We start from the raw sequence: 19,970 nt of genomic DNA, 5'->3' as shown, positions 1-19,970 counted from the left end.
CTTTTCGTATCAACAATCATCAATCTTATATGCGATGACAATGACAATATCTTGAGAACAGGTGGGAAATATTATCTTCTTATAGATGATTGTTGTATTTACAGGATATCAGTAGATACAATGTATACCACCAAGTACATTCCAATCAGAATTAAAGAATCTTCAGTAAGTGAATTGCTAACTGTGTTGCATACATTATCAATACTTCAACTGTTAATATCCAACATTCATGCATGCATGCACGCATACACACATATATACCAATCATGCTATTCCCTTTCATGGTAAGTACAGAAAAGGATTAAGAAATAGTAAGTCAAATGAATAAAAGTATTAAGTAAGAATAAATAAAGCTCAAGCTGATTTTCTTCACCTTTTCATATTACCATACTACCCTAATAATGTTTAATTGAATCACATTTAATATGTATCAAATTTGCATGCAAATTAATTATGTTTTATGCCTGGATTCCTTGAGAGTTGGGCACATGCAGCTTTAATAAATTATTAGGATTAAATTATTATTTACTATGGAATATTACATATCAAATACTGTTAGTATGAAATGGATTTATAAAAAACATTCATTTTATCTTTCTTCTTAGTCATTTCTTTTGGTATTTATTGATACTTGTGGGAATAAAATTGTACGAGGCAATAAACAATGGCATGAAATATATCCTATTCTCGCATATTAGCAAAAATGCTAATGATTTTTGTCATAGCACTATTTACTGTATTTTGATCAGAGCAAACCTCGATACTATTGATTAACTACGATCCCCCTCTTCTGTATTCATTTTCGAAATCATTTATTTTCCCATAGCCTCAGTCAAACATTGCTTCAGTAGCTTAAGAATGCTTGTCCCAAATATTTAAGATAATGTTTCTTAAATAGCTACATTGGGCACATTTTATTGAGATCTAGTTTCCCACAGCAGGGAATGCTAGTTATATCAACAATGCCACCCACCCATTACTAAGTCTGGATAACGCAAAACACAAGGTCCACTGAGCTGTGAGAAAGGTGGAGAAAAAGCAATGCTTGATTAAAAATGTCTTGGGTATAAGAAGGAACATATTTTATACTGACAGTGGGCAGTCAACTGCATTCAAGATTCTTATCTAGCTGTGCTGGGTTCGATAGCTTCTGTCAAGTTTGAGCTGAGAGCCTAACAGATACTGGTTTCCTGTTGATGGTGGGTGATACAAGCTTATCTATCTTTAAGTCCTTGCTAGCTGTCAGAAATTTGTGATTACTGTACTGCCCTATATAATTAATTATTGAACTGTAAGTGGCACTTTCTTCACAAATAATCTTCTATGCTTGAACTGAGTCTGCATCCAAGAGAACCTTTGGGAAAGAATAACTCTCATTAGCTTTCCATTCAGAAGGGTCTTTCTTAGCAATTGTTTTACATTCTGGTTTCCGTCATACTAACTTCTAGCTTATTTTTGGTTTGGCTTTCTTATCCTGATCATTTCCCAATCCTCAATTCACTTCTGATTTCCAGCTTCAGACTATCACTTATGACTTATTCTTCACAATATCTTGTGAAGAATATATTTAGCAATATGCAGTAGCTGCTTTGTTATTTTTCTAACATCTGAAAGCTAGGAAATACTTCCTTAGCTTTGAAATCTGATTAACAATATACAAACACAGAAACCCTATGTTTGTGATTGACACATATGTACAATATATTTACCATCTCTGTTAAGTGAAATCTCTGATTCCTACCTTCCATTTATAACCTTTTAGAAGTTATTTTGTGATGACTTCATCACAGTGCTTTACTTTTCCATAAAAACAATATCTTAAGAGCTAAATATTAATGTAGATTTTAAATTAAAAAAAAAACCTCTGTGCTGAAGAGCCATTAATCTATTTTAAATGTTTCCTGTAAAATTCACATGGATTCAGCATCTGTAAAGGGCATACTGATTTGAATTATGCTTTTCTATTCCCATAGGGGGCCACAGGGAGAAACTGCTAAGTTCAATGTGCCCAAAATTGCCTTTAATCAAAAGCCCTGTAAATATTTGTGTTGTGTTGTTTTATAGCATGTTAAGTTGTTCTACTCTCACATAAACATCTTTGACTTTCAAGCTTGTCACAATTATAATTAAAACTCATTGTTTTTTAATCTCTGCTTAAGTATAATGTTAGCAAAGTACATATTTTGAAGTAATTAAGAAAAGGGTGTACAATCCTAAATGATGCAGCAACATGATCATCAATATAACTGGCAAATACTTTATTCTTTCAGTTCTGAACTATCCTTTCTGACCCATAATATTTGGTTTTTTTTAAATTGCACAATGAATACTTTTTCTTTGCTTCTGCTTGTTTTACATTACTTCTTATGCCTCTTCTTCATCTCTACCCTTCCACATGAGCCTGGGCAGTAAGTTGTTTCTTCCTGTATTAAATATGCACATTTCTTCTGCACAGAAAAGAAAGGCAGAAAATGTTTTAAATCTATTGCAAAATACAAAAATAGTACACATTCTTTATTAACTTCCATTTTCTATAGTTTGGAAATACATTTGAAAGAGTGGTTTGATGACCCCATCTACAGACATAAATTATTATTCTCTTTCAGAAACCAATATACTAGGCTGAAACTTGAAATATAAAACTTACTTTCATCAAGATACACCTATTGAATATGACAGTATGCAGAAAAAAATAAAATGTGTATTTATTTTAAGTCTGTATTCTGCCCAAATCTGAATGACTCGGAGTGGCTACTTGGATTGGGAATTCCAAATAATGTTAGTGTAGGACAATATATTGGGAAGTTGAGAAAAAAAATCTCAGAAGAAGGTATTGGGAAATCCCTTCTATAACACTATTAAAAAACTACCTGGACATGGTCATTAGGACACTTGACTTGGTTTTTAACTACTACAGGACCATTTTCATTAAACAGATGCAGTTCAAAATATGATTATGCAAATATATATCATTGCCTCTTTCTTATTTTAAAAATATTTTTAAAAAATGTTTAAATAAATATATTTTCCACTGATTAAAGTTATTAACATAGTGCTGGTTCCAGATACTATGGTGCCCCTAGGTCACATGACTAGTTCTCTCTACATAGAAAATATTTGTATTATTATGCATTTTCAACTTTATTCATAAAGGAAGCACTGGGCAAAATACATTATATTATTTCCCACAGTTCTCTATAGAGAACTAGATTAAAACATGATGGGAAAACAGGAAGAGAGAGCATTTATCTGAGTTTATTTGTTAGATTTATAAGCCACTTTTCAACAAAGAACTCAAGATGGCATACATCTCCCTGGGTCACTCAAAAACTAAAAAAAATATAAATGCAAAGAAGATATTAGAATATGATGGAAAACAAACTAATCTATTCATTATTCAGCATCAATGACTGATTTTTTATTTCATAGAAGCTAATTATGTAACACTTATTGAATAATGATTATAATAGTATGTTTCATGTGTAATCATCCTTCTGGAGGTAGCATGTTTATCAATGAAGAAAAGAACTATATAGAATTAATAAATAAGCATGCTGGCACTGGATTCACCAGAGATATAATAACCTGAATATAAGTTACTTTCAGATAAATTCTCTAAAACTGTAGCTTAATGTAAACTTTAGAGTTTTACAAATTAATTCTAAACACAAATATACATTCAAAGTGAGATTTACTTTTTAGTAGATTCTTAAGATACTGCACTAGTTTTTGTCACTGGAGACTGGTGAAATGAGATCCTGTTAGAGACTGTTTACATTTTACATGTCATTTCCAAATACCTTTAGCTAAAGAAGAAAATAGACAGGAAAGGAATTTATCTGAAATTTCAACCACTCTCAAAACAAAAGGTAGAACTGTCAAAGAAAATAGTTTGAATCCCTAGATTTTATAAATATTAATTGGTTGTATAGTTAGAGGAGCCAAACTGGAATATTCTTTGGTATCAATTTCAGAGGGGAGATGTAATGAACTAAAAAGGATGTTTTCTGGTGCAAATCAATCTAAATGAATTTACGTTTTAGAAAACATTTTCCTTCTATGAAGCTGTACTGATAACAGAGCACCTGATAATGTCACCTAAGATAATTTCTTCTTCAAAATGGGAAGAAAACCTTTCCTTCTAGGAGGGAAATGGAATTAATCTTGAAAGAGAAGAGGACAAGGACGGCCAAACGGGAAGCTTGGGACACCTGAAGGCGCCGTGGAATCGGATGTTCTAGAGACTGCCGTCGAATTCAGGCCGGGAAACCCGCACTCAGTGAAGGGGGGTCTGAGACAACCAAAGCTTTCGCCACCCTAATAATTCCCTTAATCTTCCAGGTGCCAAAGGAGGAGTCCTTGTTCTTTTTGATTGTAACGCCGAAGGCCGTCCAGGAATGCGCTTCCCAGCCAAGCGCAAGGCAAAAGAAAGAGTAACTTTCACCTGCCATTGGCCATGAAATCGCGGCAGTTGCTTGCTCTCTCTCTTTCTTTCTCTTTCACGCAGATGCACAGATACGGCAAGCAGCACCAACTTGCGGCCACCGCACCTCGAAGTGCGTGCCTTCCACCCGTTCCCCAACATGCGCGCGCAATCACACACACACACACACACACACACACACAAAGAGAGAGAGAGAGAGAGAGAGAGAGAGAGAGAGAGGATGTGAGCACGGGAGGGGGCCTCTCCTCCCCCCTTGTCACTTCACTCCGTCCTTGCGTCGGCTTTCGCCCCCACCTCTCCCCGCTCCTCTTCTCGCGCCCTCTGCCTGGCTGCTCTTGCACCGAGCGCGCGCGCGCCCGGATTTGTCTAGTGCTGCGCGCGGGGCACCTGCTCGTCTGGCTGCTGCTGTTTGCGCCACCCATTGCTGCCGAGGCTAAAGTCTGCTGTTGCTGCTGATGCCGCTGTTGGCTTAGCGATTCCAGTCTCCTTCGCCACTGCTGCCACGGGCGCCACTATTCCAGCTGCTGCCGCCGAGCTGTTGCGAGCGAGTCGGGCGCCTCCGGTGGGGTTTGCCCCTTCCCCGCCTGCTCCTTCCCTTGCCTGCGAGTCAGCCTGGCTCAGAATCACGTGGCAATTGCCTGAGGCAGAGACTAAAGAGGGGGGAAAAAAGCGCTTCATTCCTTCTTCCACCGCCATACTGTATTTTATAGTAACTCGCGTTTTTATTCCTTCCTTTTACTCCCGCTCGGTGAGTACCTTTCCGCTGAAATTCTTGTCCTTCTTTTTTTGTCCTGTTTTCTTCTTCCTTTTTTTGTTTTTGCTGCTTTTTTATTTTTACCTCTTTGTTTTCATGGATTTGATCCTTTTTCTGATGACAAGTTTTTTTTTCTTAGCATGCGATGGTTTACTAAACTGGGAGCAAAAGGTGTTGCTGGGACTGGAAGTCGCTAGGAATCTTAAAAAGAAAAAGAAACGGCGAAAAAAAATAGACTTGCCAGTCCAGCAACAGTGTAAATGCATATTACATTATTTACGTATATATACACATGCAACTGGTTTTGTGCTGACCAAAAAGCGATGTAAATTATGCATTTTTTTTAAAAAAGCAAAGAGATGTGAAGTGGGCATGTTGCTTAACTAACTCTCTTTTGCAGAGATTTTTGACGTATTTTCTTTTTTTGTTTTTTTTGTGTGTATATATACATATATGTATATGGGATTTAAAAATGCATTTTACAGCAACGTTTTCAGACAATTTGTGATCTTGCAATACTAGGTGCAAGCCACCGAGCAAGATATTAATTTTGTTAAATGTTTTTTATTATTGTTTTGTTTCTTTTTCTTTTTTTGGACACCCGGTTGGAATCTGCCGTTTTTCTTTTTTTTTCTGATTTTATAATGTGAAACTTTTCTTGCAGCTTGGTACTGTTGAGCATTTTTAAATTCTTCCTCCCCCATCCAAAAAAATGCCGTGTAGTAAAAGAGAGAGGGAGAGAGCCAAAAAATATTTCCTTTCCAGAGTTTCACTTTTTAATATTTTTATACAGAGATAATTTTATGATTATCATAATGTTGATAGCTATGCACATATATACAAATAAATATATTTTCAAAAGATGGCAGTGGAAGGTTTTCCTGGAGAATGAAGTGCTGTTTGGTTTCCTTGTCAACGGAAGATGAAGTGAACAACTGAACATCTCCCCAGTGCAGGTACTTCAGCTCCTTGTAGGCGTTTCCACTCTTTGTAAATTACATTATGAGATATATTTTTTTCTCTCTCCCAAATAAGTTCTCTTGAGTGTTGGCTGCAGAACTGTAAGTGATGACAGAGATGATTCTAAGTATTCTTATGCTGTTTAGGGGATGCAAGTTATTTTACTAATTGTATGCAGGTCAGTGAAACAGCATGGGTTGTGCATATGAAGGAAGTTTACCTGAATGAAAATATATCTCACAGAGCACTGATGGTTTTAAGAAATTAACAGTGACAGAACTTAATTGTAGGAAGAAGAAAGATGTTGAGATTTTGCTATTGCCCACTAGGTGTCTGGGACAGACAGACTGACAGTCTTTCTCCCATATCTGTTTGCTTGTGAGCTTGATATATTTTTCCAACTCACACATACATTTTCTCTTTATTCCTAAATTCATTTTTGTTATATTAATTTAGTAAAGAGTAAAACAATTTATTGATTTCTATTTTTTGTGTCCAGTTATGAGGCTAAAAGAGTGTTGATAAATTGTAGATTTTTATTTTGGTTTGAATAATTGTTAATGTTACTGTACAATCATTAAATATTATGAAACATAACTTTTTCAGTACTGCTTAGTCATCGGATCAGAGATGAATAACTTGCATGTCAAACTCTGCAGTTGCTTTGTATTGAACTTTTCAAGGACAGAAACAATTAATAAAAGGATGTAAACTATGTTGTTTCTCCACATTATATAGCCTTTGCTATATGATTTGAGCAAAGAAGGATAGGGTAAGAATTAGGGCACTAAACTTTAAATATTTGCAGTTTTTGTGATATAAAGACTGTAATGTTTAGATTAAATAGATAGTATAATAAAAAAAGAAATTGATAGCTTCTCTAATAGACACAACAATTGCATTTTGTAAATTTAACCACGTAGACAATCGTTTGATTTACCACTTCATAAATGTCCACAATTCAAAATACTTTGTGCATGCATTTATAATAATGCTAAAGTTTGTATGTACTGCCTGTAATAACTGCTAGTATTAATGCCCCTGAGGAGAGCCAATATAAATTGAGTTGGGTAGAAAAGCTTATTTGGAGGGTGCAGTTTGTATCCCATTCATCCTCATTACTTCTAAAACATTAGCACATTTAAGTAGGAGTAAATTCCATTTGTTTATTTTGATCCACTATTGATAAACTGAAAGATAAAATCAAGAAACTAAGTAAGCAGAGAAAGCCCTGTTGACCTGATTAAAATCTGTTTTTGTACAAAGATGATTGCAATTGGACTGTATGACTGATACATCAATATAGTAACACATCCTTTATATAATTTAAATAAATACCAAAGGTATTAAGAATATCAACCCATTTATTTGCAAATTATGTTCAGGAAATTGAAAATATTACCTGCATGAAAGGTTCATTGGAGCAATTTATTATTAATAGCTATTGGCTTTATTAGTTATACCTATTTTCAAACGCCTAGGTTTATAAAGTGGTTAAGTTAAAAATGGCTATATTGTATTAGCAATCATTTATAAAATTCATTTTTAAGATGATTTGCAAAAACAATCAGACTTGCATTCTTTTGTTGCCTAGAGTAATGCAGGTATCATACCTCACTGATTTTATAGAATAGCATCTGAATTTATGTCATTTTCTATGAACTGGCACTGAATTGATTGGACAGAGTTTTTGATATATATGGGTACAAATAAATGTGTCAAATATGTCTTCTGAAATAGAAAAACAAAACAAAATCAGGAGAGCTTTTATATTGATGGAATCCTCTGAAGTCAACTGAAATATGAATGTAATCAATGTGCATATATTTTATTTTAAAACTTGGGGCAAATGTTGTATTGGTTCAGTTTTGATAAGACATAATTATTCAGAAGAATCTGACAGATAAAAGATAAAGCCTGAATTTGACTTTTTATGTAGAAATAAATGTGCTTCTTTTAAGGAGACAACTAAATCATATATGGTAATTTAGTATGGTATAGTTTAGAATTGGCTTGCAATGGTATTTGAGAATGCAGCCTTGATACTCAACTAATTTGTCAGAGTACAGGTTTTCCCAGTTGAATTTAAGCAAAGTTATTGGGAACAGAGTTATGTATAGTAATTAAATAGAACTTTGATTATTTAAAAGTAGAAAAATATTGATTAAAATGTGTTACTTTCCAATATGGAAAATGAGAAGTTTGCAAATGTAAATGAATAGCACATTGTAATTGATGAATAATTCATGTAGGTGTTTATGTTGAAAAATGGAACATGAGCTTGAATGCCATGAAGCTGCTTATTTTTTTTTTAAAAATGAACCCTTGCAATAGTTCAGTATTACAAATAAATATCTAGAGTGTATTTGTTAAACAAAGTCAGACTTTTTTTTAAAATGGAAATAAATCCTACCACTTGAGGGATAAGATCAACAATATGCTGTAGAGTATACTTCATTTAATAAGAGCACAGTGCACTCTTATTAGTATACTTATTAAATGAAGTATACTGATACAAATTGAATTACATAAAAGATATCTCAGTACTTTTACATGAGGTGGTTATTTGTGAATATCTATGAGGAAAAGAAATAATTTTATATATGAGTAGTTTCCAGATTTCGGTGACAATGTCTTGTCTATATATTTTAATCTATATTTTACTATATAATATAAAATAAACATAAATACTATAAATATAATTTGTTTACTCCTTAAATTGGAATCAGACCAAAACATATTGGCAGGTAACATTGGAATATCAATAACTAAGGTTGAGCAGTAAGTTTGGATTGGATTCCAAAAAAGTGCTTCAGAGCACACAGGGACATAAATAAAGTTTGTGTTTCTACATTTTTAAAACAGGTGTGTTTTCCCAACATCAGGTGACTACTAAAATATGTATCATATTTGAAAGAGTGGCAGACAGATGCTATGCTAATCATTCCTGTGTACGCCAAAGCAATTTTTCCAAATTATTAAATTTACTTATTAAATATAATCAAAATTGTTATCTTGAGTCTGAAAAATCATTATTTACTAATGGTATTTACATATATAGGCTTTATATGTGTGTCTGTCTGCCCTTACTAGGGCTCTGTAGAAATTTCAATTTAAAGGTGAAATGTGTTTTTAACTGTAAATGGGTGCTAAAATATCCTAGTTAGATTACTTTCCATAGTAAGGGAAGAGAACTTGCTAGAAAAACTAGAATTAAAAAATATTCTATAGCTTCAAATATCTGATTTACAGTGTTTTAATAAAGAAAAATTTAAAAGTATGTCATGTTAAGTTTACATATTATAGTCACTATAGACAGATACACATTTTAAGTGACACATATTCCCTGCAGCAGGGACAGCCCTTTAGCCTTCAGCTCCTCAAAGGCATTGAGTTCTAATCCTGTTTGTGATGCCAGATATTATGGTACCATAAAACATGGGCAAGAAGTTCTTGTATTGGAAAACAGTGAGTGTTCGAATGACATGGATGATCAAAGGATTTATGGAGCATAGAAAAACAGCTAAGTAACTTAGGGTACATTGCAGTAGCCCAAGTGAATGGTAATAAGAATATGAGTTAAGTTGAAAGTGATTAATTTTGGAAATTACTTGTGCATTTGATTCCATGTGCCTAACCAAAATCTGGTGTGGAAATTGAATAGGTAAAGTCAGGATTTTTTTTCATGAAAAAATGCTTTCTTTTACATTTCACATTTATATTTTTTATATGTCCATGTAAAATTTTGCCTAGAGGAAGTACAATTATATTTCCTACTGATGTTAGAAACATTTCAGAATGTTTAATTGAAAATCAATTTAAGAAATATTAAAAGAATCAAATAGAGTTTTCATTCTCTAAAAGAAGTTACTTTTGTTTCCAGTTTTCAGATGGAAACTTCACTTTGTAGAGACATATTTTAATAAAATGACAATTTTAATTTTTTGTATCTCTTTGAAGCAATTGAACTTTGATGTAGGATTATCTATGAAGCATTATCATTTTCCCAATTGTCTGTGATTTTATAACTCAGGGATTTATTTACCAACAATTAAAATAAACAATCAAATTTATCCTTTAAGGGCTCAGCAAATTTTAAATGCTAGGCAAGTAAAATTACTTTTATTAATTAATGGATAACTTGTTGTTTCAACAAATAGAAACATATACTGGAATCTTTGTGTAATAGGTTCTATACACACCTGCTTCTGCAACTCATTCATTTTTCAGTACTTGAAAATTCTGTAGCATTTCTGCGAATGTATGGAACACTGGATTTCTTCTATCTTCCTATACAGCCCCCCTTTTTTGGGGAATCCCTCCTCAAACATTCCTGTTGGGAAATATTTCATAATAATAAGTACAGGGATTCATTAAGCCAGACATGTCAAACTCCTGACATCACGTGACATCGCACAATGTATCGGGACTGTTTTGCCATTGCCAGCAATGGGGTGGGCGCAGCTTCCGCGTGACGCAGCTGGCCCGTGGGCTGGCAGTTTGACATCCCTGTATTAAGCAGTGGAACATAGAAGTATTTTTCAATTTGGACTTTGAATAGTTTCTACATAAATAGAAGATTTTTAATTTTTTTCAAGTTAGGAATTACTAAAATAATATGATAGCACATGTTGCTTTCTTGTAAAATACTGTTGTTTTTCTTAAGAAGAGTGGTTTAGCTCTTGAATAAATTAATTAATGTAGAATCCTTTTCATAGAAATTTGAGGCAATGCAGAAAACGCATTGGTATTTCAAGAAGACTTCCTTTAGAATAGCACTTCCTTTAGCAATAGCACTTAGACTCATATACCGCTCCTCTGGGCAGTTTACAACATCAGCATATTGCCCCCAACATTCTGGATTCTCATTTTGCCCACCTCAGAAGGATGGAAGGTTGAGTCAATCTTAAGCCTGTCAGGATTGAACCATCTTTAATATGATTAAAGGTAAAGAAATCTTTTCATATGAAATGCTGAGAGATATTCAAGTATATATTGAAGATGGAAAGGATCTTGTGCCTTTATGGGTTTCCAGCAAGCAAGTCCAAACACTAGAAATGATGAGAGATAAAATACCACAGCCCATCCTTATTTTAGGGAAAATGGAAATAGGGCTGGGGAAGGTCTATGTTGTAAATCATAGAGACCTGTTGTTGCTCCATATCTTTTTATGACTTGTGGACTTCAACTTCCAGAATTTCCCAGCCAGACATGCTGGCTGAAGAATTCTGGGAGTTGAAGTCCACAAGTCATAAAACGTCCAAGTTTGAAGAACCCTACTCCGTATGAACAAGAATCAGTTAAATGCACTAGTGCGTTAATCTGGGAAAGGGTTAGGGCTGCTTCAGAATTCCCTTCATTTACATCAGTAGTACTTAAGATCATATCAATTAACTTACTCATTGTTTTCACTGGATCTAAAATGTAGCCAACAATATGGACTCAATTCCACAGTGCAACTTAAACCTTACATAAAGTATTTTCTTTTATTGAGTTCTGCCTTTATAATAGAAAGTATTATGTATGTATGAATTTTAAATATCTTTTCTTTTATATTACTCTGACTTACTGAGACACAAACAATAATTTTGGAGGCAAAATAATAAAGTTAAAAGATTAAAATAATAAAGTTAAAAGATTAAACTTGGAAATATTTGCACATATAAATATGCCAATTCCTTGGTCTGTAACTATAGTTTAGTGAGAAGTAACTTGCACATAATTTTCTTTCCTCCTCCCTTTAATTTTTGTGAAGAAGAAAGTTTTGCAGGCTTAATCCTGAGGGATGGTGTTGCATTTTATTTTATTGTTTTGCTTGAAGTCATGGCTGCTTTTCTGGTTAATCTCAGCTCGTTGGACTTGGAAGTTCATATACATACATACATACATACATACATACATACATATCTTTTCCTCTATGGGGGCAAAAAAAAAGCAAGAGAGAATGGACAAAAGGGCACAGGGGAGTTAATTATCCATTTCTTCTCTCTTGCCAACTCCTGTGCCATTTGTTACTTACTCCAGTAGCCCCCAAACCTTTGGGCACCAGGGACCAGTTCCATGGAGAGAGGTTTTTCCATGGACCAGAGGGGGCATGGTTTCGTGTGCTGCTTGCATCCCATGGATGGGGCTTGGCTTGTTTGCACAGTCTGGTTTCTGGTATGCTGCGTACCACTGCCGATCCCTGTTTTGTTCCAACTATTTTTCTTTAAAACAAAAAACACAGAAACAAAGTTACACATAACTTAATGTAATATGAATGTGGTACTTGTTATTTGTAACCTTGCATGGAATAATGTTAACAGATTAAGAAAAATGGTTAAATGCTTTTTTTAAAAGTTTGATATTGTGGATTGAACTAGACAAGCTAATGATTATTGATTAATTAATTATTAATTAATTAATTCAATTTAGGCACTACCTGACTAAACTGACTCTGGGTGGTTTGATTACAACATAACAATATAATTCTATGTACATAATAAGACACTATATATAATAAAGAGTAATATCTTAGGGAGGGCATCTTCATATTCAACTAACCAAGTGATGAGTTATTACGCATTACAGGCTAACAGTTTTCACCTGAAAACAAGAGTTAAGATTAATAGAGCAACAAGTAATGTTCACATTTCATTTGGCAGAGCTATTTTGAATTCCTGTTAATCTAGATTTTTATTATATTTTTTGCATTGATGTGGTAATGGGACTATATAGTTTTATTTAAATTTACTTTAAGAGAGTCAACAATGGTAGTTGTAGTACAGGCTATCATAAATGCATTAAGATCACTTGAAGCTGGGACTATCTTTACTATTATTTTTACCAAAATATTAAGCTTTAATCAACCAAAAAAACCAGAGTTGGAAAATAACAATATAGTAAAGATTTTATTGCTTATATTACCTTAAAGCAAAAAAGGAGGTATTTTTATAGATGTATTTTCCTTATTACATTGTTTCACTGTATGACATTTCATATTTAGGTTTTATTCTTAGCAAATTATCTTATGAGTCAGCTCTATTAAGTAAAAGGAACATTACTTTATTGCAAAGAAATACAAAATTGTATTCCAATAGTGGACAGTATATGTAACTTGGGATTTAATTTTCGGGTTCTTGATGTTCTCTGAGCTTTTCTTGTCTTCATTACTTGGTTAGATAAAATCACTGCTAAAGAGAATGAAATTTGAATAACAAAAATCCTTTCTGAACATTTTTCCTGTTTTATGTGTATATTTTGAATATATTATGACAATAATTATAATTTGTATATTTATAAATCCTTTATATTCAAACATAGCTGGTTTCAAGAATGTAGTACCTGAATTTTTTTCCAAACTTTTTCAGTTATTATGCCTAATGATCAGCTACTCTGAAGAAGCAGCTAGGTCAGTTTCAAAGGGAATGTGTAAGAGATGTAAAAAATACAGATTCCTACCTAATTGACCTAATTGATCAATAGCTCACCCTCACCCTCATTTAAATGAGGCTCAGAAGATGAGAATGATTTCATTAAAAGAAAAAAAAATTGCTTGGAGACACTGATTTTATGGTGTCCATGTATAGACCATATTTTCTATAGATGCCCTTATTGGCTTAAGGAAGACGGTTGAATTTTCCATCCTATGTGTTTAACCAAAGCTTGTTCTACCTAGAATAAACTGAAACTGGTGCTCATAATCTGAGTCTCATTGATTATAAAGGGGTTTTCATAGTGTGACTTCTGTCTGGTCTACCTACTGCCAAAGAAATAAGCAATTTGTTATATTGTGTTTCTACTTATAATGAGAATCAGAATATCCCTCTCACTTTTCTGAAAATGAAGTTACCTGACATATAATTATGACATGAAAAGGAAAATAAGGAGTCTTGAACTTAGGTCTTTGGATGATGTAGTGCTGGTGAGATTGGTGCCACTAAAGGATACCTTAGTTCTATTCCTGTGCAGATGCCATATATGTGTCAGGAGATTAGTACAGTAAAGCAGCTTTGATTACTGAACCAAAGTCAAATGTTCTATCATCACACCAAATTAATTGTAAGATGTTTGTAAAACCTATATGCTCCCCAAACTTACACACATTTCTCATTTTTATATATGAAGCCCTATTACCCCCCTCCCCAATTAGGTGAACATGTTTGTTTTTGGAACACTAGTGTAGAATGAAGGCAAGGTTCTGCTGTGGATCTCTAAGAAACATCCTAGGACAGCTGTTCTCAACCTATGGGTCGCGACCCCATTTGGGGTCGATCGCCCATTTTTCGGGGGTCGCCAAAGGCGGCGATCCGCCATTTTTCGCGGTGCTGTGCACGTGCGCCACGCATGGGGGTGGCGCCGCGCATGGGGGCGGCGCCTCGCATGCGCGCCCACATGGGGACAGCATCCTGCACGCGCGCCGCACATGGGGGGGCCGCACATGCGCGTCACGCATGGGGACGGCGCCGTGCGTGCGCGCCGTGCGTGGGGGGCGTTGCGCATGCGCGCCGCGCATGGGGGCGGCGTCGCGCATGCGCGCCATGCGTGGGGCCCCCACCCCCATGCGCACGGCCCGGCGCATGCGCAGAACGTTTGTGTGACGTCACACAAACGTTGAGAAGCACTGTCCTAGGACCTATAAGTATAATTGAAGATAAAGTTTCTCATAGATTTGTATAACTAATAGAATAAGCTTACTTAATGAAGTGTATGTTTTGCTTTATTTTAAACTACAAATGATCATGTGTGACTCATTCTGCTGGATTCTTTAATAAATTCAGTTACTTTGAGAATACAAGCAAGGAAAATAACATTGATATGAAATGTTTTACCATGTATATTTAGCTCAGGTTTCCTTTTAATAATTTTGGATACTTGAAATTTCAGATAACGAAGTCACAAATTTATTGTATTAATAAAACTATTTTTGTATTGCAAACTTTGTCGCAATCCTTGGGCTGTATACAACATAAATATAAGCAGGGTAGGGGTATCTCAGGCTACTAATCTACAAGACTTTGCTGCATATGATTTAGTAAATTTGATGGTCAAGAATTTAAATTTTGAAAAGTAATGAGTTTATATTCAGTGATTATATACATAGCACTGTGTATAATATACATAGCACTGTGGAATAGGTGATGTCTAGTTATTACTTGCAACATTTTGTACTGATTTATGAAGATGTACTATACTTTGAAAATAATTTTATGTATTAGGGAAGTTACGTTTTTAAGCCAAAGTAAATTGGGAAAAGAGTTGTTTTTTACATATAAGGTTGCCAGACTTCTCAACTGACAATGTTGTTGTTTAATGTTAAGCTGGCTCATGCTGACCAAAGTGCTTTCAACAGGGATCGTAATGAGTACCAGTAAGATATAGTAAAATCTAATGTGTCTAATAGAATAGACTGAATAGACTGAATTACTTCAGTGCTTCAATAAAGCACTGTCTTGTTCAGATCCTGAACGAAAACGTGGTCATCATGCTGTAATAACCATATTGAAAGAGCCCATATTAACAGACTAGAAAGTATAATAACTGAGTAATGTTAAATACTTGAAAGATTTTATAGTGCAAAGCACAGTTAATTGTTGAAAAGCTACAAGCTGATTAACTGCAGTAAATGCATATTTTATTATGCATTTATTATGCAATGCTAGCCACTCCTGGAGAACTGAATTCAACTCTTTTCACAGTTTGTTTTTCACTGTTAAGAAATATCCAGTGTTATCCACTTGAGAAGAAGAAGCCAACTAGGAGAGATTGTATAGCTTCCATCATGATACTGCTTGTTCACAATTAAACCAAAATTCTAAAAATGTCTTTTATTTCCATTATTGAGGAATCTGTGATATAGTTTTGAAATTAAAATATAGTTGTGATTTTAAGAGAAAAATTGTAATATTAAAATTGGGAATTCCTCAGGTTTGAAAAAAATAATTTAGATTATAATCAGTGATTGCCAGATTGTTTATAGGCAAAGAAATCTACCTCATTACAAAAACTCAATTCACCTTTACCAACAGCAGAAGTTTCACAAATTCAATATGACTAGATAAATTGCATTATTACACAGGGGAAAAAATCATATTTATGCATGGGAGAAGTCATTACTAAAAGCCAACATGGTTTTGTCAAAAACAGATCATGCCACACAAATCTTATTGCATTGTTTGACCAAGTGACAAAATTAGTGGACCAGGGGAATGCTGTGGATATAATTTACTTGGACTTCAGTAAGGCATTTGACAAAGTAGATCACAACCTACTACTTGATAAGATAGAAAAATGCGGGTTAGACAGCATCACCATCAGATGGATCCGTAGATGGCTGACCAACTGTACTCAGCATGTGGTCCTCAATGGAACCACATCTACATGGAGAGAAGTGTGTAATGGGGTGCCCCAGGGCTCTGTTCTGGGCCCAGTGCTCTTCAACATCTTCATCAACGATCTGGACAAGGGGATAGATGGGGAACTCATCAAATTTGCAGATGACACCAAGCTGGCAGGAATAGCCAACCCTCAGAAGACTGGCTTAGGATACAGGAGGATCTGGACAGATTTGAACACTGGGCGCTATCTAACAAAATGAATTTCAGTGGTGAAAAAAGTACAGTTCTACATTTAGGCAAGAAAAACCAAATGTACAGATATAGTCTAGGGGGTACCTTGCTCAATAGTAGTAACTGTGAGAGGAATCTTGGAGTCCTAGTGGAAATCATTTAAATATGAGCCAGCAGTGTACTGCAGTTGCCAAAAAAGCCAACACAGTGCTAGGCTGCATTAACAGAGGGATAGAATCAAGATCACGTGAAGTATTAATACCACTTTACAATGCCTTGATAAGGCCACACTTGAAATACTGCATCCAGTTTTGATCACCATGATGTAAAAAAGATGTTGAGACTCTAGAAAGAGTACAGAGAAGAGCAACAAAGATGATTAGGGGATTGGAGGCTAAAACATATAAGGAATGGTTGCCGGAATTGGGAATGTCTAGTCTAATGAAGAGAAAGACGAGGGGTGACATGATAGCAGTGTTCCAATATCTCAGGAGCTGCCACATAGAAGAGGGAATCAAGCTATTCTCAAAAGCACCTGAAGGCAGGACAAGAAGCAACAGATGGAAACTAACCAAAGAGAGAAGCAACCTAGAACTAAGGAGAAATTTTCTGACAGTCAGAACAATTACCAGTGGAACAACCTGCCTCCAGAAGTGGTGAATGCTCCAACACTGGAAGTTTTTAAGAAGAAACTGCACAGCCACTTGTCCGAAATGGTATAGGGTTACCTGCTTGAACAGGGGGTTGGACTTGATGACCTCCAAAATCCCTTCCAACTTTATTGTTGTTGTTGTTGTTATGTGAGTTAACTATCTACTGGACCTGATCCATTCCAACAGGTTGAATATATTTTTGGATGTGTGTTTGTGTGATGAATGTTGTTTCCTTGATGACTTTGATCCTCAAAATTTCCCAGCCCTCTCTGAGAGCAAAGATCTTTAAAAAGGTTTGTAAGTACTTTTCATGTAATCAAAAGCAAACAGTTCAATACCAGAATTGGTTGTTACCAAAAGAAGAAACAGTGGAAGGATCACAAACTCTCCTTTTTTGGGTGCTTCAGTGGCATGTTTCATTTGGAGTGAATAAATGCATCTTTGCAAAATGTCAACTGAGATAGATAAAAAGTAGGATATAATTCCAAATACCAACCCAAAATCAATACTGAAAATCAATACAATATATGTGCAGTACTTATGTAGTTACATTTTTTTTCTTAAATTATTGTGGTGATGGACAGATATCCTTAGAGACAATCATTTCATCAATGGATATATGCAAAATTACACCTTCTGTTGGTCTTGCTGGGATGTTCACTGATATTATAATGAAATAACATATAACTTCCATTATGGACTGATCTATAAAGCTCAGGATGGTGAATTAAACTGAATCCTATGGGTGTTGGAAAATAAAATATCTCAAGTAAAAACTTCCAATAAAGGCTTGTGCATACAGTACACTGTGGAAAGGAATATTGTTATATAATGGTTCTTGTTAACCCACTCGGAAAAATAAAAAAGAAAATTGGCTAATAAAATTCGTAGCTTTCCTATGCATTAAATAACGTTTAAATTCCTTCAGATTCAGCTTGATTCTTTTTGACTGGTTGGATGCAGCTTTCCTCTTTAACCAACTTACAGCTTTGGTGTTTGCTGTTGCTCTCCCATCCGCTATCATCTTCTGAAATAAAATTAAATTAAACTCTTATATATAGCATATATATAGCATCTGTCTATTCTATCTATCTATCTATCTATCTATCTATCTATCTATCTATCTATCTATCTATCTATCTATCTCTCTCTCTCAAGGTTGAAATTTGGGGTCCTTGGTGCTCTCTAAGCTTGGTTCTTTTCTTGTAGATGTTTCATTAGAAAATTAAGTAACACTGATAATGTTACCTAGTCTGGTAATGAAACGTCTGCAGGCTTAATACAGATAAAGCTCAGAGAGCACCAAGGACTACACATTAAACTCTTAATATGAAAACACAGATATGATACAATAGGGGTAGAGACAAGGAGAGTGAGTGAGATATAGATTCCCTTTCATTTATGTCTTGAAGCAAAAAACCATCAGTTTTGTCTTAATTTGGATTCCTCCGCTGAGTAGTAGTTGGACTTAATCTAAATTATCCAAATGGTGCTGTTAGAACTCTTATGATCCTGAGAGAGCAGACTGATACTAGCAATTTTATCAATGAATGTTGTGCTGCACAAATCATTAGCTTGTTTATTGTTGCAGAAAGTCAACAAAGTTTTCTGAAGATATTATAATGATCTATTCAGATCAAGGCAAATATTTCATGCAAAAAAGCATACCTAGTTATAAAGAAAAAATGTTACACTTTACTGTAAAATAAAATTAATTCTAGTTTTGGATGATGAATGAATAAACTAGGTTGATCAAAGTAATTAAAAATAATGGATATATATAAAGAAATATATACATACATAGAGATATGTGTATATTCCATTATAACACTTCAATCTACACTTTGTAAGAAGAATTAAGAAATAACCATTAAACAAAGCAGGCTTAATACAGTATTTGAAATTTTATAATCTCAGTTATTCCAAATATTTCATTTGTGATTCTTTAACAGAAATAAAGTTCAAATTATCTCTTTAATATTATTCAAGGGAAATTCTTATTAAAATTAATGCTAGTTTTGACTTTGTCAAAGGGTAGAATTTTAATAAGAGATGAATTAGATGAACTAAACAAGGTGCTTTGCTAGAATTTTAATCATTTTTATTTGCATTAAATAACTACTTTGCATTATTTTTAAAAATACCTATAAACGGATATATAATTACTATAGTATTTGTCAGTTATTAAATTGAATAAACTTTTAAATTGGAAAAGGGATGTGTTATGTCCCTACGCATATTGAAAGCAGGCTCAATCACCTCAAAGATTTGCAAATTAAAGTAATTTTAATTTAAAATAATTAAAATTGAATTGTCTTTTTTTCTGACTAATTGTTATACATTATTTCTTAAGGTTATATTTGAAAGTTTATTTGAAACAAATTTAAGTTCAAGAATACTATTGCATTCATTGAAACTAATTTATTAAAACTAATCTCTCTCTTTTTCTCTCCCTCTCTCACGGATACACACACATGCGTTAGAGAGCTCACTGCTGGTTTGTTTGTTTTTTGATGCTCCAGTAGATATTACTTCAAGCATTGAACTTCATTCATTTCTGGAAAATGATCTATATGTACTTCTTCATCCACTTGATTCCCATTTCTGCTTCG

General features: G+C 34.3%; 1 protein-coding gene and 1 long non-coding RNA gene across 7 annotated transcripts in view; one reads left to right on the top strand and one right to left on the bottom strand.

Moving 5' to 3' along the window:
• Window positions 1-2,126: 2,126 nt before the first annotated feature.
• On the bottom strand, window positions 2,127-4,561 carry LOC120308869. Its single transcript, XR_005556944.1, has 2 exons — window positions 4,445-4,561; window positions 2,127-2,447 (listed from the first exon to the last, which is right to left on the bottom strand). It is a non-coding gene; the product is annotated as an uncharacterized LOC120308869 (long non-coding RNA).
• Window positions 4,562-4,677: 116 nt separating this feature from the next.
• The window catches only part of RALYL (RALY RNA binding protein like), a 212,935-nt gene continuing 197,642 nt past the window's right edge, over window positions 4,678-19,970 (top strand). For 4 of the 6 annotated variants that reach the window (XR_005556943.1, XM_039345481.1, XM_039345483.1 and 1 more), the window contains exons 1-2: window positions 4,678-5,192; window positions 6,061-6,154. The gene's annotated coding sequence lies outside the window, so the exon portion shown is untranslated. The remainder of the gene's footprint in view (window positions 5,193-6,060; window positions 6,155-19,970) is intronic. The other 2 variants (XM_039345487.1, XM_039345484.1) reach the window with 2 other exon arrangements.

The sequence above is a fragment of the Crotalus tigris genome, unplaced genomic scaffold, assembly GCF_016545835.1.
Source record: "Crotalus tigris isolate CLP2741 ecotype Arizona unplaced genomic scaffold, ASM1654583v1 scf7180000017952.28453644438:3035480, whole genome shotgun sequence".
Lineage (NCBI taxonomy): Eukaryota > Metazoa > Chordata > Lepidosauria > Squamata > Viperidae > Crotalus > Crotalus tigris.
The sequence above is the reverse complement of the archived record's forward strand: the minus strand, read 5'-3'. Positions and strand labels throughout refer to the sequence as shown.